This window comes from Heterocephalus glaber, unplaced genomic scaffold (assembly GCF_053883595.1).
Source record: "Heterocephalus glaber isolate CG9 unplaced genomic scaffold, H.glaber_assembly_v1.0 deba00001859, whole genome shotgun sequence".
NCBI classification, from domain to species: Eukaryota; Metazoa; Chordata; class Mammalia; order Rodentia; family Bathyergidae; genus Heterocephalus; species Heterocephalus glaber.
In genome coordinates this window covers 1,131,181-1,146,198 of record NW_028258500.1, presented here as the reverse complement: position 1 = coordinate 1,146,198, position 15,018 = coordinate 1,131,181, and the positions used below count along the sequence as shown (strand labels likewise).

General features: G+C 37.6%; 1 long non-coding RNA gene across 1 annotated transcript in view; it reads right to left on the bottom strand.

The window, feature by feature from the left end:
- LOC147820566 (uncharacterized) overlaps positions 1-10,887 on the bottom strand; it is a 58,219-nt gene extending 47,332 nt beyond the window's left edge. Inside the window, exons 1-2 of the long non-coding RNA XR_015448399.1 lie at positions 8,378-10,887; positions 4,613-4,764 (exon numbers count right to left, since the gene is read on the bottom strand). This is a non-coding gene — a long non-coding RNA (uncharacterized LOC147820566). The remainder of the gene's footprint in view (positions 1-4,612; positions 4,765-8,377) is intronic.
- Between the last annotated feature and the right edge of the window lie 4,131 nt (positions 10,888-15,018).

Sequence of the window (15,018 nt, the reverse complement as noted above, 5' to 3'; positions counted from 1 at the left end):
GTTATTTGTGCATAAGAAGACTATTGTTTTTTGATTGTTGACCTTGTATCCAGCTACTCTATTGAATCTGTCAATTAAATTTAGAAGTCTTCTGGTGGACTTTTTTGGGTCTTCTATGTAAAGTATCATATCATCATCAAATAATGACTGTTTAACTTCTTCCTTTCCTATCTTTATTCCTTTTATTCCTTGCTATTTTCTAATTGCTGTGGCTAATGTTTCCAGAACTATACTGAACACGAGTGGCAATAGTGGGCATCCTTGTCTTGTTCCTCATTTTAGCATGAAAATTTTCCATTTTTGATCAATTAGTATGATATTGGCTGTTGGTTTTTCTTTTTTTTTCTCCTTAAATTTTTTATTGGTACATTTTAGGTATACAATACATTTACATTTATTATTGGGTGCTTGTACATGTACATGATGTATCTTGGTTTTTATTTTTTTCCTGATTACCTGTGTGCCCTTCACCCCCTCCATCCTTCCCTATTTACTTAGACTTCATTTCCTTTTTTGTTCTTTTCTCATAATTTTTCCTTTACCTTCTTTCCTTTCCCCTGTTGGTTTTTCATATATAGCCTTAATAAGGTTGAGATAAATACCTTCTATTCCAAATTTCTGTAGGGTTTTTATCATGAATGGGTGTTCCATTTTGTTGAATGCCTTTTCTGCATCTATTGAGATGATCATATGGTTTTTGTCCTTGACTCTGTTAATATAGTGTATTACATTTATTGATTTCCAAATGTTGAACCATCCTTGCATCCCTGGGATAAATCCAACTTGGTCAGGGTGTATGATCTTCTTGATGACCCTTTGTATTCTGTTGGCCAGTATCTTGTGGAGGATTTTTGCATCTATGTTCATTAGGGAGATTGGCCTGTAGTTCTGTTTTTTGTATCTTTCCCTGGTTTTTGAATCAAAGTAACACTTGCTTCCAGGAATAAATTTGGAAGCCTTGCTTCCCTTTCAATGTCCTTGATGAGTTTAAAGAATAATGGTGATAGTTCTTTAAATGTCTTGTAGAATTCAGCAGTGAAGCCATCAGATCCTGGGCTTTTCTTTGTTGGTAAATTTTTTATTACATTTCCAATTTCACTCATTGTAATTGGGGTGTTTAGAATTTCTATATCTTCATTTAACTTTTGTAATTCCTATATTAGCTTGGAATATGTCCATTTCTTCTGTGCTTTCCATTTTATTAGAGTACAGGTTCTCAAAGTAGGTATTGATGATGCTCTGGATTTCTGCTGGGTCTGTTCTGACTTTACCTTTCTCATTCTTAATTTTATGGATTTGCACCTTTTCTTTCCTTTTTTTGATAAGTGTGGCTAAGGGTTTATCAATTTTATTTATTCTTTTGAAAAACCAACTATTTGATTCATTGGTTTTTGTATCATGATCTTGGTCTCCATTGCATCGATTTCTGCTCTGATCTTTATAATTTCCTCTATTGTACAAGCTTTGGGTTTGTTATTCTCTTCTTTTTCTAGGAGCTTGAGGTTCTCCATTAGGTTATTTGTATGAGTTCTCTCTGTTTTCATCATATGGGCATTGACTGCTATGAATTTCCCATGTAGAACTGCTTTCATTTTGTCCCATAGATTCTTGTATGGTGTACTGGCATTATCATTTACTTGTAGAAACTGTCTAATTTCTTTAATTTCTTCTGTTACCCATTGGTTGTTCAGGAGGGTGTTATTTAATTTCCATGTGTTTGTGGGAGTTTTACAGTTTCTTATGTCATTGATCTCCAATTTTATTGCACTATGGTCTGATAATATACAGGGAATAACTTCAATTTTTTTACATTTACTTAGACATATCCTATGAGCTAGCATGTGGTCTATTTTGGAGAATCACCCATGTGTAGCTGAAAAGAATGTATATTCTGATTATGTGGGGTAGAACACTCTGTATATATCTATTAAGTTCACTTTCAATAGATTGGTTCATTTCTAGAATTTCGTTGTTAATTTTTTGTCTAAATGATCTGTCTATTGGTGATAATGGGGCATTGAGGTCCCCCACTACAATTGTATTAGTGTTTACTTCAGTTTTCATGTCTGTTAATATTTGTTTGGTATAGTCGGAAGCATTCACATTTGGTGCATATATATTTATGATTGTCATCTCTTCCTCTTGGACTGTTGCCTTCACAAGGATGTAGTGACCATCTTTGTCCCTCTTAATTAGTTTTGGTTTAAAAATACTCCATTTGCCAATAAAATTGCTACCCCTGCTTTTTTATGGGGTCCTGTGGCATGAAGAACTATTTTCAAACCTTTTACTTTCAGTCTATGTATTTCTTTTTCAGTTAGGTGTGTTTCTAGTATACAACATATTGCTGGATTTTGTTTCTTAATCCATTCTGTCAGTCTATTTCTTTTGATTGGTGAATTGAGACCATTAACATTGATAGATATAATTGGTAGATATTGACTTATCCTTGTCATGATGTTTTACTATTGTTGGCTCTTCTATTTCTTATTTTTCTCCTTTTCCCTTTAGTTTCTTACCTTGCCTGGTGGCTCCCCTCTGTTGGGCCTCATGGAGATGTGACCTTAATTGTCTTTTTCTAGGATATTACTTATAATTTTTTGTAGTGCTGGTTTGGTGTTCATAAAATTACTCAGGTGTTCATTTTCGTGGAATTATCTAATTTCCCTATTGATTTTGAAAGATAATTTTGCAGGATTGAACAGTCTAGGTTGGAAGTTATTTTCTTTTGGGGCTTGAAATACTTCACTCCAGGCTGTCCTTGATTTGAGGGGTTGTTTTGAGAAATCTGCCATGATTCTGATGGGTTTTCCTTTGTAACCGATTTGTTTCTTTGCTCTAACTGCCTATAGGATTTCATTCTTCTGTTCAGTTTCTGGGATCTTGACTATTATTTGTCTAGTTGTAGATTGTTTTTGATTATGGCTACTTGGAGTTCTACATGCCTCACTTATCTTTATGTCCAATTCTCCACCTCTGTCTGGGAAGTTTTCTACTATTACTTCTGGAAACAGGTTTTTTTTTATGTCAATTGTGCTTTCTTCTGTTTTTTCGTGGACTCCTATCAGTCTTATGTTATTCTTCTTTGAATCATCTAGCAGCTGCTGGATTGATTTCTCATGGTCCCTTACTATTTTTAAGAAATCTCTGTTTTCATGGTCCTTAGCAGCAATCCTGCCTTCTACATCTGATATTCTATCTTCAAATTCCCTTAATCTACTATGCATGCTTTCAATGGAATTTTTAATCTCCTGAATATCTGTTTGAATCTGTTTCATGGATTCTATTTCTTTCTTATGTTGGGTGATCATAGTTTCCATTTGTTTCATATGCTGCACATTCATGGCTTGCAGCATATTTCTGGGCTCATCTACTTTTTTATCTGTATGTGTTCTAGAGTCTTTAAACATGTATTTCATTCTACTCACCATCTCTGTATTTATCTGGGAGATTATTTCTGTTTTGCATTTTTCTACAGCCCAATTCATCTGTTTTGTTACTTCCTGTGCTATCAGTTCAGGGTGTCCACGGGTTTGATTATCAGACTTTTCTACCTCATTTCCCCCAGAATTTGTCTTTTGTGGGGTGGAAGTCTGAGTTTGTGCCTTGCTTAAATATCTTCTCATTTTTGTTTTTGGTACTGTCCTTGGTTATTTTCTGGGTTGATACTTTGAAGTTGCTGATTGTAGGGAACTTTGTTGATGTATTTAGAACCTTTATGGGATGATTGCTTCTCAGAGGTGTCTTCCAGGTATAGCTGGTCTTTAGGTTTTGAGTCTCTAATGGCTCTGAGGCTATCTCATTTTCATTATACCAGGAAGGACAACTGATTGATCAATCACAACACCTTAGCCCAAGTGATACAATCAGCAACACCATAGCATCAAGTACATCTTAGTAAATGACAATTTCTGGCAGTTATTAATCTATCATCTTTAACTGTGTGAATTAAATCAAAATTGAAGACCAACCAAACATATGTTTATAGTGTATAATGTCTTCAATATAACAACTTTACTATTTGCCATGGGGAGTTAGAAGGAGTTGAGAAGGGAGGGATAGTTAGGTAGAAGGATAGGGGAATGTTAGCAGTGAGGCCAGAGGTCACAGGCAGAGAAAGAAAAATAAAGAATTATGAATTAGGGCCAGAACAGGAACACAAAGGGAGATGAAGAATAATGTGGGACAGCAAGGGGGGGGGAGAGAGAGAGAGAGAGAGAGAGAGAGAGAGAGAGGAGAGAGAGAGGAAAGAAAAAAGAGAAAAATAAAAATTTGAAAATAGTAGAAAAAATAGAAATTAAAAATAAGAGCAAAAAAATACTAGTAATAATTTTGAAAATAAATAAAAGATAAAAATGAAGGACCTTCTTAGGGGTATGTCTCTTCTGTTACAATAGACAACCTGGGCAGCAGTGTGCAGATATGTCAATGAGACTTAGCATGCCAGTTGCAGACCTGTGAAATTCTGGCATATTTCTGGCTGCAAGTCCCAAGTTGAGCTCCCTGTCCTCCTGCAGGGTTGAACACTGCAAGGTTCTACTGCAGGTGCCAGCTGCCCTTCCCCTGAAGATAGTCCAGGTTCTGATGGGAGGTAACGATCCCTTAAACTTACCAAGTACTGTGGTCTGGTGTGCCTTTATTGCAGAGATTCTCCTTCACTTTTCCAATGGGCTTCAGTTGTCATTAAGTAGCCTGAAAGAAGGCCTCTTATCTGTTGTTCACTTCTGCAGCTCAGGACAATGGCCTTTATGCCCTCCTGTGCCTCTGTAGTGTGGAACCAAGCAGCACAGCCAGGACACAGGTGGCATGGGGGGGTCCTGGGGCCCAGGGGTTGCAGGCACCCACTGCCTAGCTGCTTGCCAGTTGGTGTGCTGAGGGGTCCTCACCATCTCACTGGTCACAGGTGGGCATTGTGAGCCAGATGGTGGGGGGGCTTCAGACAGTCACGTGACTCCCAGCCCACATGCCTAGCTCTTTTTCTCTCCTTCTTGAGTACATAAAATGAAGTCCAATGTTACTGAAGAATAGATGATATTGGGGATGCATTTTATTCATGGTGCACACATGGTACAGAAAACCATTATTGAGGATTTTTGAATATCATAAGTATCACTTTGGAAATAATTGAATTTATAATAAATGTTGACCTGGTAAAATTACTTCTCTACTGTACATAATTTATCTAATTTTCAGAATTGTGTTTCAGTTTTATAATTTGCCAAGCATAATTTTCAATTAGAAATGCAAATGAAAACAAAGCTGAGATTCCACCTCACTCCAGAAAGAATGGCTGCTATCATGAAATCAACCAATAACAAATGCTGGTGGGGCTGTGGGGAAAGAGGAACCTTGCTCCATTGCTGGTGGGAGTGTAGACTGATGCAACCACTGTGGAAATCAGTATGGAGATACCTCAAAGAACTAGGACTGGAAGTCCCATTTGACCCACTATTCCACTGCTGGGGATCTTCCCCAAAGAATTAAATGAATCATACCACAGTGATATATGTGCACCCATGTTCATAGCAGCGCAGTTTGTGATAGCTAAAACTTGGAAACAGCCCAAATGCCCATCAACTGGAGACTGGATAAAGAAAATGTGGCTTTTTTATAAAATGGAGTACTACTCAGCCATAAAAAATGAGAAATTAGAGACATTTATAGCTAAGTGGATGCACATTGAGGCTATACTCTTAAGTGAAATAAATAGGACACACATGTACAAATACTGAATAGTTTCTCTGGTGTGAGAAACTGAAAGTGTAAATGAGGACTTAAATGTATAATAGGTTGTGTGAAATAGGAAGAAAAGGGGCAAAGGTGAAGGAAGTGGTAAGTCTAGGGGAAAGGAAAGAAGGGAACAGAATTAATATGAGAAAATGGAAAAATAGGAGCAAAATCTTTGTAAATAGGGAGGAATGGAGGGGTTGAAGGGAGGGCTGGGCAAGGGTGAAATATAAGAACCAAGAGAGATTATGTAAAGGTGCAAATGTCCAATGATGGATGCCATTATATTGTCTACATAAAACATACCAATGATTAGAATGAATTATCAATAATGCAAAATAGGAAGAAAAGGTCCAAAGAGGTAAGGGTAGTGGGAGGGGCAGGGGAAAGGAAAGAAGGGAAAGGAAAAATGATGAGAAATGGAGAAAATGGAAATAAAGTCTTTGTAAATAGGGAAGGGTGGAGGGGGTGATGGGAGGGCTAGGGATGGGGAAAAATAAGAACCAAGATGCATCATGTAAAGGTACAATTCCCAATGAGAAATGTAATTGTGTTGTATACCTAAAATGTACCAATAATAGAATTTAAGGCAAAAAATAATACCTAATGAGAAGAAATACTTGTATAAAAAAGGAGCCTACAAGTTGGACATGGTGGTGCACTCCTATTATCCCAGCAATAGAGAGAGGTCCTGCCTACTATACAAATTGTGAAGATTCTATGCTGTCTACTTTTGTTAATCATAACAAGAAATTATCACATCCTACACCCATCTTATATGATACAGGTGCTATAGGCACTGTGAAAACATTTATTATACATTTCTTGAAAATGTAGATGTGATCATTTATTATATTCTATACTCTGTGTAAATATAACACTTGCAGCTTGGTAAAACTAACTATAACTCATGTCAATATGCAATGTGTGATTGAAAAGTATGGCTAATGTCAAAATTTTTAAAAATTTATTATAGAAAAAGACTTTTGGCAATTAATTTCTCTCAAAATAATTGTTTTCCTTCAAAAGCACTTATTCTATCATTCTTGCTACTCTATGAATCAGTTGTGAAAGTCCTCTTTTGTGTCTCTACGAGGTGTGATCAAATATTCAGTGAACTCTGCTATCAAGTACCTTCCAATGGAAAAACAGGCTGTAAAACATTATGGTGTGTTCTCATCCACCTGTTCACTGGATCTGCTACATTGTTCCTTCTGGCTCTTCCTCAAAGTCAAAATTACAAGAAAGGTAAACATTTTGAAGTAGTTGCAGTCAAACAGTGCACATAGAGATGCTTATCAAAAAGTGGTAAGAATTATGGGTTAAGTGTGTTCAAAATAAGCAAAAGTGTTTTGAGAGAGATTAATGACAATGTGTCTTTCACAGTCATTTTGGAAATTTAAATGCACATTGTTTATGAAATACATCCTAGGATGTAGTCTCTTTTAATCTCCTACAAATTCCAGGAGAGTAGGAATAATAAGCTAAGGACCAAACATGATCAAGCTGTACACCATCACATTCTTCTATCTTACACACACACAATCCCTTGAGGAACAGTCTCAAGAGGAAAACTAGGTACTGAGAAAGTAAAGATCTGAAGGGTTATTGTCTTTGATAGGATCCAAATGTAGTTTCAAAGAAGATGAAGTGTTGGTACTTAATAATATTCTGTTAAATATAACAATGGAGGTGAAACAGAAGCAATGTTGTGGAGGAAAGAGGTGGTTTTTTGCATTTTTCTCATTATTTAATCTTTAAAAAAATATTTTTATTAGTAATGTTTGCAGTTCATGCAGTTTACAGTCATCTTGGGAAATGATTACATGCACATTCCACAGCTTGTTTGTCTTCTGTAATACCCTTCCCCTTCCCTCTTCCTCTCTTTTCTTCTTCCCATGGCCTTACCCACTTTTGCATACTTGTTGATATTACTTGTCTTAGCTCAGGTTATGGCATACTTTTTACATTAATTGGGATTATTGCCCTCCTATACATGGAATATCTTTATTCTTATTTCCCCTTGAGAAAATAGCACTTTATATTTTCTTTGTTTTTGTGGAACTGAGGACAAAACTCAGGCTCTTCACACGGTATTACATTCCACCCTTTGGCGACATTTGATTTTGAAAAATTGCCTCACTGATTCACTAAGTTGTCCCAGATAGAGGTCATACTTTCAGTCCTTCTGTTCTGGCCTCCCAGAGACCAGGGCAATAGGCATACACCACCATAATGGTCTGGGAACATAAAACTTTCAGTGGATCTTGACAAATACATCAAATTAGCCAGGCATGTTGGTGCATGACTATATTCCCCACTTCTTGAAGCTGTGGTGGTTGACAAGTTTTAGGGGAACCTGGGCAACTGAGTGAGATTCATTCTAAAAATAATAGAATTAAAAGGGGTGAAGTTGTTGCCAGGTGGTAGACTGTGCCCCATTCCCAGAAAAGCAAAAGAAAAAAGAAAAAATCTTAGCTATAGCTCAGGGGACAGTGAGTGGAGTTTTTAAAAGGGTAATAGTACAGAGGTAAATTGCTAAAGGAAGAAAGAATTTGCCTTTGCTCTTCTATTCAAAATTGTATTATTTTCTTAGAGTCATGTGAGACAAAAGAAAACTAGACAATTAGTCAAGAAGTTTTACTCTTACCTGTGTCATTGGCCAGCTAATTCTCTGGGCAAGGGGTACAATAAAAACAACAGGCAGGTTTTCTCTCTTGAGGGGATTTCCTGAATCCAGGATTACAGCTCTCACTGCATACAGAGCAGGAAATCTGAGGACAAGCAGACATGTGTTGGTAACTTCTCTAAATTGTAATTAATCTTCCACAACTGTAGTGACAAGCTTAATTTGTATAAATGAACAAAGCCAAATATTAGCTTGAATCCAATATTTATTTAATGACAAAAACATGGATATGGACTAAAATGTGGTTAAGTAAATGAGCTTTATTCCCATTCATCAGAAATTGGACAAATAAGAAATTGCTTTCAATGGAAAGATGAATTGTTAAATTTTTATTTGTGACCATTTATGAACAAGGGTGGGGCATAAAATACACAAGATTTTGTTCATTTCTGTCTAACAAAATGCAGTAAGTACAGATCTAACTTATCTCAGTAATTCTGTGGCCCACACTATCATCTCCTTAGACAAAGACAACTGTTGACCAAGAGGAGCATGAGGGGAAAACTCTGCAACTTTCAACCTAAGTCTAAGGCCTTGTGGAAAACTCCAAAAGTTAAAAATATCACACTTTGCATCCAATTTATTTTTATTGTCTTAGTTTTCCTGTTCTCCAGCAGGATTGTTCAACTGCAGGTCCTTTATAATGGGGTGGAGCTGAAAAGAATACATAATCCTATGAGGAATTGGATCCCAGTGTTAGGAAAAATATCTCCAGTTGATCTTAGCCAAAAGGCTGCAAAGTGATAAGAAAAAAAAATCTGAATGCAGGGAATTCTCTAATTTTCTTCATTGCTTGTTTCATAGGGGAATGTTAACACAGGCATCAAATAAAGTGGAATAAATTAAATATCACAATGTTTCTAAAATATCAGCTTCAAGAGAAGATATTTCAACAAGACACATGTAAATGTATGTTACATGGATGACAGAGTTTTGACTCATATTTTTTTGATTGTTCCCAGAGCATGTACCTGCAAAATGAGGTTATCAATCCAAAATGGTTATAGAATAAAATGTAAAGTTTATAGAAAATATCCACTCCAGTATTTAGCACATTTAGGTAATAAGGAAATACATATTACATATTTTCTTTTTTAAACTGCAAGGGTAATGTTTTGACATTTTTAAGGGAAAACATGATGTAGGCAGACTATTAACACCTTTTACAACCAATTCAATGATCTGGATTCATTTCCAGATAAAAATTTATCTCAAGAATACAATTAGTAAAGAATCTTTGGGTTTTTCAGAAAAGATTTTTGTTCACTGGTTCTGAGCATTGTAGAAAGCCCTATAAAATGATCTTGACACCACCTCAGAGTGCCAAGGAGGTGAATCACACAGGTACCAGCACACACACCCCTCTTCCCCCCAGCTGTGCTAAGCAATTACCTGTATCCACATGGCAGAGTTGCAGGGGTCATAAAGGACATTGTTCTGAGCTTGAGAAGATAGAGTAGAAGTGCACAACAGAAGCAGAGCCTCTCTGAGGCCCCTTGGTGAATATTAAAGCCCACTGGAAAGGTGAAGAAAATCTCTGCAACAAAAGGCACACCAGACCACCTTAGTTGGTGGCACAGTGGTGTGGACCAAGGCAGTCCAGCTGCAAGCAGATCCCAGCCATGGCTGTGCACTGGCCCCAGAGGCTGGGGCACACTAATCCAAGCAAAGGGCCTGCCTGGAAAAGAGCTGCACAGGCACACAAGCAACAGTCAGAAGTTTGCCCCAATACCATCAGTAAGTGCAAGAGACCCTAGCTAGAACCTTGCTTAGGAACTGGGGTGCACAGCCCCCATCCAAATGTCCCTCAGAAAATAGCTACATAAGAGCTATAGCCAGTGGCACAACTAGATACCACCCCAAGTGTGCATAGGCCACAGCCAGAAGCCCACCAAGACAACAGGACAGCTCAGGGAAACAGAAGGCCACTATTTTGAACCCAAGAATTAATGTACTGGTGAGCAACAGACAAAAGACAGCTATGTGGCTTGCTCAGAACTGAAGACCACTGAGTGAGTGAAAAGTTGCCTCAACAAAGGCATGGCATGCTGTATCTGTGGTAATGAGAAGACACTTAAACAAGTCTCAAAACTGACTTCCAGATCACCTAAGGCAACCCCAAAGGGAAATGAGATGGAACAATGGGATACTCAACCACTTGGACTCCCTGAATTGGCAACAAAAGAGGATCTGGAAAAAATGAAAACAGAAATAATTTCTCAGATAACAGCAGAGATTGTGCCCATAGTGCAAGACATGATTAATAAATCTAGAGCAGACACAAAAAATTACATGAGCTGAGGAACATGATTGAATCCCAACATAAGAAAAAAATGGAATCCATAAAACAGATCCAAACAGATTTCCAGGAGATTAAAAACTCCATTGAAAGTCTATGCAGCAGAATGAAACAATATGAGGACAGAATTTCAGATATAGAAGAAAAGATTGCAATTAGTGACCAGGAAAAGAAAAATTGCTTTAAAATTGTAAAGGAACACAAGAAATCAATCTAGATGCTGCTGCTAGATGATGCAAAGAAGAATAACATAAGACCAACTGGAGTCAATGAAGAAAGAGGAGAGAGTGCAGATGACATAAAAAAAAAAACAAAACTGTTCACAGAAGTGATGGCAGAAAACTTCCCAAGCAGGGGAAAAGAACTTGACATGCAGATAAGTAAGGCGTATAGGACTCCAACTAGTCTTGATCAAAAAAAATCTACACATAGGCATATAATAGTTAGGATTCCAGAAATCCAACAGAAGAATAAAATTCTACAAGCAGTGAGAGAAAAGAAACAAATCACATACAAAGAAAAGCCCATCAGAATCACAGAAGACTTCTCAATGCAAACCCTCAAGGCAAGAAGAGCTTGGAGTGATGTGTTTCAAGCCCTAAAGGAAAACAGCCTCCAACCCAGATTGATGTACCCTGAAAAACTATCTTTGAAAATTGATGGAGAAATGAGATACTTTCATGATAAAGAGCACCTCAGGAACTTCATGAATATCAAACCGGCACTCCAAAAAATTTTAGACAATACCCTAGGAAAAGACAATGAGGATGATAACCCCAGGAAGCCCAGCAAAATAAATCTGTTGGGCAGGACAGATTAAATGCAAATGGGGAGAATTCAACAAAAAGAAAAAGTCATGACAAGGCTTTTAAAACTTTTAACTTCATCTCCCTAATGAGTGTATAATTCAATCTTGTCATTGTACTGATTAGTATTTTCCTGATTCTAGAGTTGCACACATTTCCTTGTGCTATACTGGCTATTTATCATCTTTTTATGTCTACTTTTTAATTGGGTGGTCTATTAATGAGCTCTAAGAATTCTTTATATATTCTGGTCATAGGTTATATGCACTGTAAATATGGTCTATTTAAGGACTACTTTTCATTTTAGTGATGTTATTTAAAGTTCTAAATTTTGATGGAATCTCATTTATCAATTTTTTCTTTTATACATCATATCTTTTGTATACTAGGTAGTTTTTGCCTACCCTGAATTCATAAACATTTTCCCTTATAATTTCTTCTTAAAGTTTTATATTTTTAGGCTTTCATATTTAGGTTTATAGATCCCTTCAAGTTATTTTCATGTATGGAAATAAAAGGCTGAGGTTATTTTTTTATATACAGAAACCAGGTGTTCTAGCGCCATTTACTGAAAACACTGTCTTTTCCTCGGCTCTGTAATTGAGTTTATATTCTATAGAATGCTAATGTTAAATAATCTTTCAAAACTCAGTGGACCATATATGTGTGGTTCTATTTCTACATCCTCTGTTTTATTCCAACGATCTATATGTCTTTCTTTACACCAACATTGCCTTGATTACTGTAGCTTTAGAAGAAGTCTTAAAATTAGGTACTAAATGTCTTCCAACACTGCTTTTGTTTTTGGTTTTTTTTTAACTTTTCAACGTTCTTTATACTCCTACATAACTTTTAAATTTCAATATCCAATACTTCATTTATAAGAAGTATACACAGACCTGAATTTTTATATATACCTTCTGTTTTCTAATCCTGCTAAATTCAAATACAAGTTTTTGGGGCTCCTAGAGATTTCTTAGTATTTTCTCTGTAGATGATCATCTCATCTACATATGAAGATTTTACTGATCGAGGTCTCGAGTCACGCAGAAGACACTGAATCAGCCCGCTGCAGACAGGCAGGTCTGCACACCCCCTACCAAGGTACCGAGTCATGCAGAACACAGCGAATCAGCCCGCATCCTAGAAACAATCCACTTGACCCGCCCCCCGCTCCTCTGTACAGCCACCTGGTTCCACACTACAAAGACGCAGAGGACATTGGACCACCAGACCATGGTACTGAGTCCCGCTGCTCCCAGCCCAGAGGTAGGGGCTTCTGAGCCACTGCCCCACTTCTCCTGGTCCAGAGGAAGGGGCTTCCTGGTCACCATCCCTCTCACTGCTCCCAGCCCAGAGGAAAGGGCTTTTGGGCCACCTTCTGTACTGCCGCTCCTGGCCCAGGGGAAGGGGCTTCTGGGCCACCATCCCTCCCACTGCTCCTGGACCAGAGGAAGGGGCTTTCTGGCCACAATCCCTCCCACTGCTCCCAGCCCACAGGAAAGGGCTTTTGGGTCACCATCCCTACTGCTGCACCCGGTCCCTGTCCCATCTCTCCCAGCTCAGAGGAGGTAATCTGTGTAGGCACCAACAGCCCTCCCCCCAGTTGAAATGAGAAAACACATAAATAAGTCTCAAAACCAGGCTTCCAGATCACCTACAGCAAGCCCAAATGGAAATGAGATGGAACACTCTGATACTCAACCACCTGGACCCACTGAAATGGCAACAAAAGGGGATCTGGAAAACATGAAATTAGAAATAATTTCTCAGATAACAGGAGAAATTGTGCCCCTAGTGCAAGACATGATTAATAAATCTAGAGAGGACCTGAGGAATATGATGGAATCCCAACATAGGAAACAAATGGAATCCAGAAAACAGATGCAAATAGATTTCCAGGACATGAAAAACTCCATTGAATGTCTACACAGCAGAATGAGCCAATGTGAGGACAGAATTTCAGGTATAGAAGATAAGATTGCAATTAGTGACCAGGAAAAGAAAAATTGCTTTAAAATTATAAGGGAACATGAGAAATCAATCCAGCAGCTAGTAGATGATGCAAAGAAGACTAACAAAAGACTGATTGGAGTCAATGAAGAAAGAGGAGAGAGTGCAGATGACATAAAAAATCTCTTCACAGAAATAATGGCAGAAAACTTCCCAAGCAGGGGAAAAGAGCTTCACATACAGATAAGTGAGGCATATAGGAATCCAAGTAGGCTTGATCAAAAAAAATCTACACATAGACATATAATTGTTAAGATTCCAGAAACACAACAGTAGAACAAAGTTCTACAAGAAGTTAGAGAAAAGAAACAAATCACATACAAAGGAAAGCCCATCAGAATCACAGCAGACTTCTCAACACAAACCATCAAGGCAAGAAGAGCTTTGAGTGACATATTCCAAGCCCTAAAAGGAAACAGCCTCCAACCCAGGTTGATGTACCCTGCAAAACTATCTTTCAAAATTGATGGAGAAATAAGATACTTTCATGACAAAGAGCACCTTAGGAACTTCCTGAATACCAAACCAGCACTCCAAAGAATTTTACACAATATCCTAGGAACAGACATTGAGGATCACAACCCCAGGAAGCAAAGCAGAATGAACCCATCTGGCATAACAAGAAATTAAATGTAAAGGTGGAGAACCCAACAAAAAGAAAAAGTCATGGCAATGACAAGTCACTACGTTTCAGTTATAACCGTCAATGTTAATGGTCTCAATTCACCAATCAAAAGAAATAGACTTGCAGATTGGGTCAGGATGCAAAATCCAACAATATGCTGCACACAGAAAACACACTTAATTCAAAAGGAAACTCATAGACTGAAAGTTAAAGGGTCGAAAACAATACTCCATGCGACAGGAACCCCCAAAAAAGCAGGAGTAGCTATCCTCTTTGCAGATCAAGTAGATTTCAAACCAACACTGATTAAGAGAGATGAAGGACACTACATCCTTGCAAAGGGAAGAATCCAAGAGGAAGAGATAAAAATCATAAATATCTATGCACCAAACACTAGTGCACCCAACTATATAAAACAAATACTAACGGGCATGAAAAGTCATATATACACTAATACAATTGTAGTGGGGGAACTCAACACCCCACTATCACAAGATTTTGCTTCTACCTTGCCAATCCTATCCTATTTGTGTCATTTTATTGCCAGACTATTTTGGTGGGGCCTAGGTTTCAAAGTTTAATGGACAGATAAAGAGTAAGCATATCTGCCCTTGTTCCCCACCTTAAGGAGAAAACATTGTATCTTCTCCATTCATATAAGGCATTCTCACTGAAAGTATGGAGTACATGTCTTTAATCTGTTGAGAAGGCTGTGTTCTACTTCTGCTCTCCTGATAGCTTTTACCATAAACAGCTGTGGAATTTAGTCCAATACTTTTTATCTAACTAGTGACAGGATCATATGGCTTTTTCTTTTCCTCTGTTAAAATGATGACTTTTGGGGGTGGATCTTCCAATG